A 9,448-nucleotide genomic window follows, 5' to 3' on the forward strand; every position below is an offset into this window, starting at 1 on the left:
CAAGTGTTCGATAGCCCTATATGGCCAGTGGTTACTGAATTGGATGGTACAATTATAGGTGGAGAAACTGGGGCATAGAAGACATTTAATTTACCCCACAGAAGACATTTTCTCGGCTAGAAAATGGTAAAACCAGGATTCAAATATAAGTGGTCTTTCCCAGGACCTGCTCTGTGAATTCACTATACTATATTTTCCAGATCATTTTGGTTTTCAAAAATTTGCTGCTAGAAGAATCCAGACAGTAGTTATGAAAATGGCCAACGTGGGACAGTAGTGATAAGGCTTTAAGCTGTATTACAAAATTCTGGAGCGCCAGTGCCCTTTCTCTGTGGGTCTTGTGTCTCCTTCTCTGATAGTCCTTGTCCACTTAGAGACCTCTATTTTTATTCTTTGCCAAGTAACACTTCCTCCATGAAGAGTAGTACAGTTTTAGCTTTAAATTTAGGTATTTGATCCATTTTGAGTTAATTTGTGTATACTGTGTTTAGTAGGAGGTCCAAAAATGTTTCTTTGTATTTGGATATCCAATTGTCCCAGCAGCATTTGCTGGAAGATAATTCTTTCCCATTGAATTGTTTTAGCAGTTTGGCACTGCTTAAAATCGATCGGCTATAAACAATCATTTCCGGATGTCAGTTTTATTCCATTAATCCATATGTCTGTCTTTATGCCAGTACCATACTGTCTTGATTACTGTTCCTTTGTGGTGTGTGAGTTGGGAAGTGTGAGTTCACCTACTTTGTTCTTTTTCCAAGATTGTTTTGGCTCTTGTGAGTCCCTTGAGTTTCCATATGGATTTTAAGATCAGCTTGTCAATTTCTACAATGCTAGCTAGGAATCTGACAGGGACTGTGTTGAACTTGTGTATCAGTTTTAGGAATATTGCCACTTTAATGTTAAATGCATGAACATGAGGCATCTTTCTACTTACTTAAATCTTTAATTTCTTTCAACAGTGTTTTATAACTTTCAGGGTATAAGTTTTACACTTTTTTGTTAAATTTATCCCACACATTTTATTCTTTTTGATGCCATTATAAATGAAATTGTTTTCAAATTTCAAATTGCTTTCAGATCTGGATTGTTCATGGCAAGTGTACATACATACAGTTGATTTTTATATATTGATCATGAATCCTGCAACCTTGCTGAACTTACTAGTTTTGGTAGGTGCTTAGGACTTCTTATGTAAAAGATAATGCCATCTGTAAACAGAGATTGTTTTACTTCTCCTTTCCAATCCGAATTTCTTTAATTTCATTTTATGGCTAGATTGTCCTGGCTAGAATCTCCAGGACACTGCTGAATAGGAGTAGTGAGAGTTGTCATAGCCAGGATGACAGTGCTCATGAAGATGGTGATGGGGAGTAATAGCAGTGATTGATAGTCACGATCACAGAACATAAAAGGAAGGCTCACATCATTTGGGAATGGCTCTGGTTCTGTTTTCACCAAGTAATATACTTGAAAATTCATAAAATCGTATTTGAAAGCTTAAAACATTTCAGTAGTCTAAATGCCCTCCCTAAATACAGGGCGGGGGAGCAGAACTTGAAATCTTCCAGATTCCCGGATCAACTGAAGCTTCACTACTCTTCATCCGTTTAGTAGTTAACTAAAAATCAGTGGGGGTGGCAGGGAGTGAGACAGGGAGGCCTGGTTTGGAATTCTAGTTCCACCACCTGCTGGTTGAATGATCTTGGGCATGTGACTCAGTCATCATCTCTAACATGGGTATGATAATCTCTGTTTCACTGGGTTATTTTAAGTTGAGATAATGCATGTAAAGTACAGTGCCAAGCATAGAGTAGCATTTGATAAATGTTTTCTACTATCATTAATGTTGTTTTTAATATTAGAGATGTAGCGAGCAATGTTCTTACTTATCAACAATCAGCTTTGATCTTATTTATTAGCAAAGAGGTTCACTGGCACTTTATTCTACCTTTACTTTGCAACTAGTTGGAGAGCACAGTGGTCCTCTAACTCTTGGGGCTTAGTGCAGTATGGCTTGGATATCTAAACCTCTTGTATGCAGCGTGCAGGAAGGCAGGAAGCAGGGCAGTACAGCAGCGAGGCCGATATGGGGTAAGATACTCCTGCATACCTGCAATCTCACCTTTTCCACATGCTCCTGCTATATAAACCTCCCAGCCTCTCAGCTTCTTCATCTGTAAAATGAGCAGCCACTCATAGGTTGTTGTAAGGATGAAGTAAGGTAATGGGCTAGTGCCTGGCACGTAGCATGCACTTAGTAAGTATTCCTTAATATTAACTTTTAATATGTGGTCCTATAGAACTCCTGAATAAAGCAACATTTTAAATTCTAACTCCATGGAGTGAATGTATTTTCTGTATTTTCACCCATGAGCATCATGGATTTTAGGAAGATTATCAGGTTTGCTTATTTGCTTATCATGAAATCACTAGTTTCACATTATAAAAACCATTTTCATATTTTGTAACAACGTGACCTTCACCCACTTCTCCACATGCCCAAGTTGACTTCAGATTTTACTGATTCTTTCTTTACCAAATTGCTTTGCTTTTGTTCTCTGTGACTGTGATAATTACCAAGAGGAAAGAGTATTTTCATGAGAAAGCATAGAATGAATCTAAAATTCAGCCATAAAATAAACAAGTTCCAGTAGAGTTCTTGGAGAAAATAGTAAGAGGACTCCACATTATAAATGAAATGGACAGCATTTGAGAGGGAAGCAAACATTGGGAAGAAGACTGAATCTCAGCTCAGTCCTCATCCTCCTTCAGGAACTTGAACACAGTGTTCTGTGTCTAAACTTCTACGTCTTCTTACTCACCACCCCCCTCACTATCAGGTTCTCTTTCTTTGTCAGGGACCCTGCAGGCACAGAGTCGCTGTGTGAAATGGATGGCACAATCAACCTGGGTAATTTGAGAAGAGCTCAATGAATGTTATAAAGATAGGAGCAGGATAAAGGGGAGCCACAGCGGATGGTGCACCACACTGAGGCTCATAATGATAGGGAGCGTGAAAGGTCAAGGGAGAGAGTAATCTCTGGAACCCAGAGAACATAAATGGTATGGAGCTATGGCTTTGAATTAAGGAACACAAGCAGCCCTCCCCCATATCCCCCGGAGGTAACCAGGGAAACAAACACCGAGACCTCATTTTCTTTCCTTCCTCTGATCTCCCGTCTGTGGTACCCCCTGGCTGAAACCAATCAGAAGCCAGAGGCAAGACTGCCTATTGATCCAGACTAACTGGAACGGTGTTAAGGGTAGAGAGGGGTTTAGAGGGAAGAGGGAAAAAAATCCATCCAAGTTTACATGATAAGTCCTTCCATGTAATTTATTAATCGATTTAATCAGCCATCTTATACAACGTGGTGGGTCTATCAGGATCAAGAAATGTACTAGGTTTAAAAAAAAAAAGTAAAACACGTTGCCTCACCTCAAGAAAATTGGTGAGGTGAAGGAATTAATACAGCTAAAAATAGTTTAGCACAATGCTATAAATGTTGTGAAAGAAATGTGTTCAAAATCCTCAGAGAACATAAAGGAGAGAAAGATAAGGAGGCCAAGAAAGATCAAGGAGGTAAAATGTGAGCTGGGCCACGCGATTTCTTTACCTCTATCCCAGCCGCTAGTCAACCAGAATTGGCCTCTTCCTTTGGCTGTGTATCAGATTCCTTTACTATCCACGATATCTGAAACCCCAAAGTGAAGTATGTCCTGTGTACCATCAGCTTGAGTGTGCAGAAAAACAATTCTCACTCTCAGAGAACCTACTGTGTAACTGCATATTCTATTTGATGAAGTTATAATGGAATACAAAAATTTAAATCAATAAAAAGTCCATCATTGGTGGTACATTAGTTCATCATTTACCTTCCATCATGGGATTACAGCTAATCTAGAATGAATTTGTAATCATTTGCTACCCTCCTATTAATAAAAGTTTAATTTATTCACAGTTGACTTGGAACATCACATAAAACCTGTAGGCTATTTTCATCCTTCTATTTTTACTAGAAAGATTCCTGCCATAATCTTCTAGGATTACATGTAAAAGTTTATTCTCTGTTGCCCATGTGTTTGTCTTCTTTGGAAAGATGTCTCTTCAGGTCCTCTGCCCATTTTTAAATTGGATTATTTGGGGATTTTTGGTGTTGAGTTGTATAACTTCTTTATATATTTTGGGTATTAACCCCTTTTTGGATATGTCATTTGCAAATATCTTCTCCCATTCAGTAGGTTGCCTTGTCATTTTTATGGTTTCCTTCACCATGCAAATGAAAAGATGCTTAACATCACTAATTATCAGGGAAATGCAAATCAAAACCACAATGAGATATCACTTTACACCTACCAGAATGGTTTGAATAAAAGAGAAATAAGAAGTGTTGGTGAGGATGTGGAGAAAAAGGAACCCTCCTGCACTGTTGGTGGGAATGCAAAATGGTGCAGCCACTGTGGAAAACAATATGGAGGTTCCTCAAGAAATTAAAAATAGAATTGCCCTATGAACCAGTAATTCCACTACTGGGTATCTACCCAAAGAAAATGAAAACACTAACTTAAAAAGATTCATACACCTCTATGTTTACTGTAGCATTATTTACAATAACCAAGGTATGGAAGCAACCCAAGTGTCCACAGATAGATGAATGGATAAAGGAGATGTGATATATATATATATATATATATATATATATATATATATATATATATAAAATGGAATATTACTTGTCCATAAAAAAGAATCTTGCCATTTGCAACAACATGGGGGGACCAAGAGAGTATAATGCTAAGTGAAATAAGTCAGAGAAAGACAAATACCATGTGATTTCACCCATATGTGAAATTTAAGAAACAAAACAAATGAACAAAGGAAAAAGAGACAAGCAAAAAAACAGGTTTTAAATACAGAGAACAAACTGGCCGTTACCAGAGGGGTGGTGGGTAAGGGGATGGGTGAAATAGATGAAAGGGACTAAGAGCGCACTTGTTGTGATGGGCACCGAGTGATGTATAGAATTGCCGAATCACTATATTGTACATCCGAAACTAATATGACACTGTACATTAACTATACTTCAATAAAAATAGTTTGGATGTATTCTCTCCAGATAGGTTCTAGATTTAAATTACCTGATTCCGAACAGGAATTTCTTTGACATCAGCCATAGCAACTTCTTTCTAGATATGTCTCCTGAGGCAAAGGAAACAAAATGAAAAGCAAAAATAAATATTAGGACTACCTCAAAATTAAAAGCTTCTGTATAGTGAAGGAAACATCAACAAAAGTAAAAGGCAACCTATGGAATAGGAGAAGATATTTGCAAATGACCTATCTGATAAAGGGTTAGTATCCAAAATATATAAAAAATTAATAAAGTCTAACACCCCAAAAATGAATAATACAATTAAAAATGGGCAAAAGACATGTATAGACATTTTTCCAAAGAAGACATACAGATGGCTAACAGACATATGAAAAGATGCTCAACATCACTTATCATCAGGGAAATGCAAATCAAAACTACAATGATATATTATCTCACACCTGTCAAAATGGATAAAATCAACAACACAAGAAACAACAGGTGTTGGCAAGGATGTGGAGAATGGGGAACTCTCTTGCACTGTTGGTGGGAATGGAAACTGGTGCAGCCACGCTGGAGAACAGTGTCAAGTTTCTTTAAAAAAGCTAAAAACAGAACTACCCTACCATCCAGCAATCACACTACTAGGTATTTACCCAAAGGATACAAGAATACCAATTCAAAGGGATACATGCACCCTGATGTTTATAGCAGCATTATCTACAATAGCCAAATTATGGAAATAGCCCAAGTGTCCATTGATTGATGAATGGATAGGGAAGAAGTGGTACACACACACACACACACACACACACACAGGAATATTACCCAGCCATAAAAAAGAATGAAATCTTGCCATTTGTAATGACATGGATGTGCTAGAGTGTGTTCCGCTGAGCGAAATAAATCAGAGAAAGAAATATACCATACGATTTCATTCATATGTGGAATTTAAGAAACAAAACAAACAAGCAAAGGGGGAAGAAAAAGAGAGAACCAAACTAAGAAACACTCTTAACTACGGAGAACAAACTGACGTTTACCAGAAAGGAGGTGGGTTGGGGATGGGGGAAATAGGTGATGGGGATGAGCACTGGGTGATGTGTGGAAGTGCTGAATCATTATATTGATGGGGATTAAGGAAGGCACTTGCTCTGATGAGCACTGGGTGATGTGTGGAAGTGCTGAATCATTATATTGTATACCTGAAACTAATATTACACTGTATGTTAACTAGAATTTAAATGAAAACTTAAAAGAATAAATTATCCAATTCCTTTTGTTAGTGGAAGTGAGTCACCATTCTATTTTGGGGTACCTAGTCCCACTTTTCTTTATACTTCTCCCACTCAGCTTGCCTGAAGATTAACCATGTAACCACAGTCATGGAGTAAGATGTGTGAGATGAATCTTTCAAATTATTGAGATATGAAGAGATGCCTAGCAATGATGTTCTAATATATTTCTCAGAAGACATTAACCCTTTAATGAGATCCGAGGGGGACATGAATACAAAACATTTATTGGATGAGTAGACAATTTCTAAAAATTTAAATTATTAACACCTCACCAAAGTCTCCCTCTCTCTTTATGACTTATCAAACATTTTAGGTTAGGTGCACTTGTTAGGTGCCATGGACAGTTCTAGGTACTCATAGGTATCCGGTATGTCGGACAGTTCTAGGTACTCATAGGTATCCGGTATGTCATTCTTATAACAACCCTATAAGGTGGGAACTATTATTATACACTCTTTGTGCATGGAGCACAGAGAGATTCGGTGACTTGTCCAAGACCTCACAGCTGGTAAAAAGCGGAGCCAGGATTTAACCCAGGAGTCTCCCTCTAGAGTTCCTAGAGTTCAAGTGTGTACCTACTGTACTCTGCTACCTACCTGGGGTCCAGTCTGAGTCCCTGAGCCTGGAAATCCATTCCCCCTCCACACTCAGGTCAACATTTCATTGCAGCCTCATATGCACTACTCTTCGTGAACAATACCCTTTCTGTTCCTGTAGTGTGTACACTCTGAACACACCAACATTCAACTATTTCAGTTCCTCTGTTCTCATTTTCCCCTCTGCCTCTGCCCAGAGGAATCTTAGCAAGCCCAGCTCCCACCACATTTCCTGCACATGGAGGCGGCCAGCTGCTGAGACACCTGCTTCCCAGGTATGCTTATTACCCATACCACCCACTTGGGAATTAACAGTACCAACTTGAGTGACTGCCCTTCTCCATTGTCTCATGTTACTAAAAAATTACTTTCATTATGTAAATATCTTATTTTCCCAAATAAAGTGTGAGCTTCTCAAGCTCAGGACTATGTATATAGTCCTTAGTATCCTTCACACAGTGTGAGATGTTAAGTAACTACTGAATTGTTCCCTATGGATGTCAGTACATTTGTAGCTTTCAGGATGTTCAGACTGCTTTCAGGATGGCCAAAGAGCCATTTGACATAGATAGATTTTAGTCAGATCCTCCGGAACAAACCAATTTACTCCCCTTTCATGGCCTAGTGCCCCTCAACAACAACAACAACAACAACAACAACAACAAAAACAAAAACACAAAAAACGAGCAAAAAATAAAGGCTAGATTAACTTGGCCAAAAAAGAAGGAAAGCAATATTTCTTAAGCACTACCTTTTAAAAATGTTCACAAAAACCCTGAAGCAGATGTCCATTGGCTCTGTTAGAAAAAAAAAATCACTGAGGAAAATGAGGATCTCAAAGGGAATATTTTAGTGGGGGCTGGTATGCTAACTTCACGACTCAAGAGCCGAGCTCTCTACTCAGCAGCATTAACTTTCTTGCTTCCTTCCAAGTGGTCAGCCTGTGCTTGTCAGTGAACTGGAGTCCAGAGAAGTGGTTCCCCAAATTGTGTGCATGAGAATCACCTGGAGGGCTTGTTAAAACACAGATGCTGCCCACCTCTGCCGATTTCAGATTCACCTGGCCTGAGGTAGGCAGAGGATTTGCACTGAAAACAGGTGAAGTCTGCCAGCTTAAGCCCACGCTGTTGGTATGGGAGCTACCCTTTGAGATCCTTGCTCGAGAGAAAGTGGAAGAGACTTAAAATCAAGTAAACACTGATCTCTCCTAATGTTTGTAAACTGTGTGTATATGTATATGTGTGTGTAAGAGTTTGTAGTTTCAACAGTGAAAATGTATTTCAGCGAATCATTAGGAGCCTCTCACCCCTCCATCTTTAGGATAATTATAAACAAATACTAAAATATGAAGTTTCTAGATGGCATGTGTACATGTTTGGGGGTGGCAGAGTTGGGATATAGGAGGTAGGAAAATGTCCCCACATCCCATGTGTCACAAGTTTTAACAATATTCATGGCCTTTTATTTAGTAATTCCACCTAGAGGGCTTGGAGTTTATCTCAAGGAAATAATCAGAGATGCTTGGAAAAATTTGAGTTCAACGATGTTCATTGACATATCATTTTCATAGCCCAAGACTAAAAGCTGAGTACTTAATAATATGAGTTTGATTAAACATATTATGATGCAGCCATATGAGGAAGTAAGATACCTCTGTTAAACATTAGTCCTCTAAGAATATAGGAAGATAAGGAGGTAGGCTTATAATTTCATGAAACAAAAATGTAGACTACAAAATAGCATGTAAAGTATCAAGTATATTTACAAGTATTTATTTCTAGAGGGCAATTTGTGTAGTGGGTACCTCTAGGTGATTACAAATTTTCCCAACTAGTCAGTTTCTAGAATATTCTAACATTTTCTAAATTTCCTTCAAAGCACATGACTTATTTTTATAAATAGAACATGTCCCAATAAATGATTTGAGTATTTTTAAGCAACCTGTATAGCAGTGAATTTGAATTTTTCAGAAGCAGAAATGCTGCAATGGAGATGCATATTATAGTAAATATTTCTTGAATGCTAACCTCAGGCTAGAGGTAAGACATAGTATCTCTTTATAATTCTCACACTATAATAATATGTATAATCCAATAAGGTTATTCTGCAATACTCTATTTCTCTAGTGTGTGTTTGTGCATGCATATACATATGTATATAATAAAACTTGTTCTTATTCTGTATCTGGTAGTACTGAAGTACCTAAACGTTCAGAGGAGACTACACTCAAGGGACAATCTGTTGATCAAGGTTGTAACTTCAAGGGGCAGAAAGAAATATTAGTTTTGGCTATGTCTTTGATGACTACCTTTTCTCACCACTTCTGTCGGATAAGCTTCCTATAGAAGGGCTTTGGCCAGGCTGCTTCTCCCTATCCCCTTTAGTATAGGTATACTATCCCTTCCGTCGCTCCCTGCCCTCTGGACACTATGCAGTTTCTTCACTTTTGGTCTCCTGCTATGGC

The sequence above is a fragment of the Callorhinus ursinus genome, unplaced genomic scaffold, assembly GCF_003265705.2.
Source record: "Callorhinus ursinus isolate GAN/ISIS: 27379988/994484 unplaced genomic scaffold, GSC_fseal_2.0 scaffold4, whole genome shotgun sequence".
NCBI lineage: Eukaryota > Metazoa > Chordata > Mammalia > Carnivora > Otariidae > Callorhinus > Callorhinus ursinus.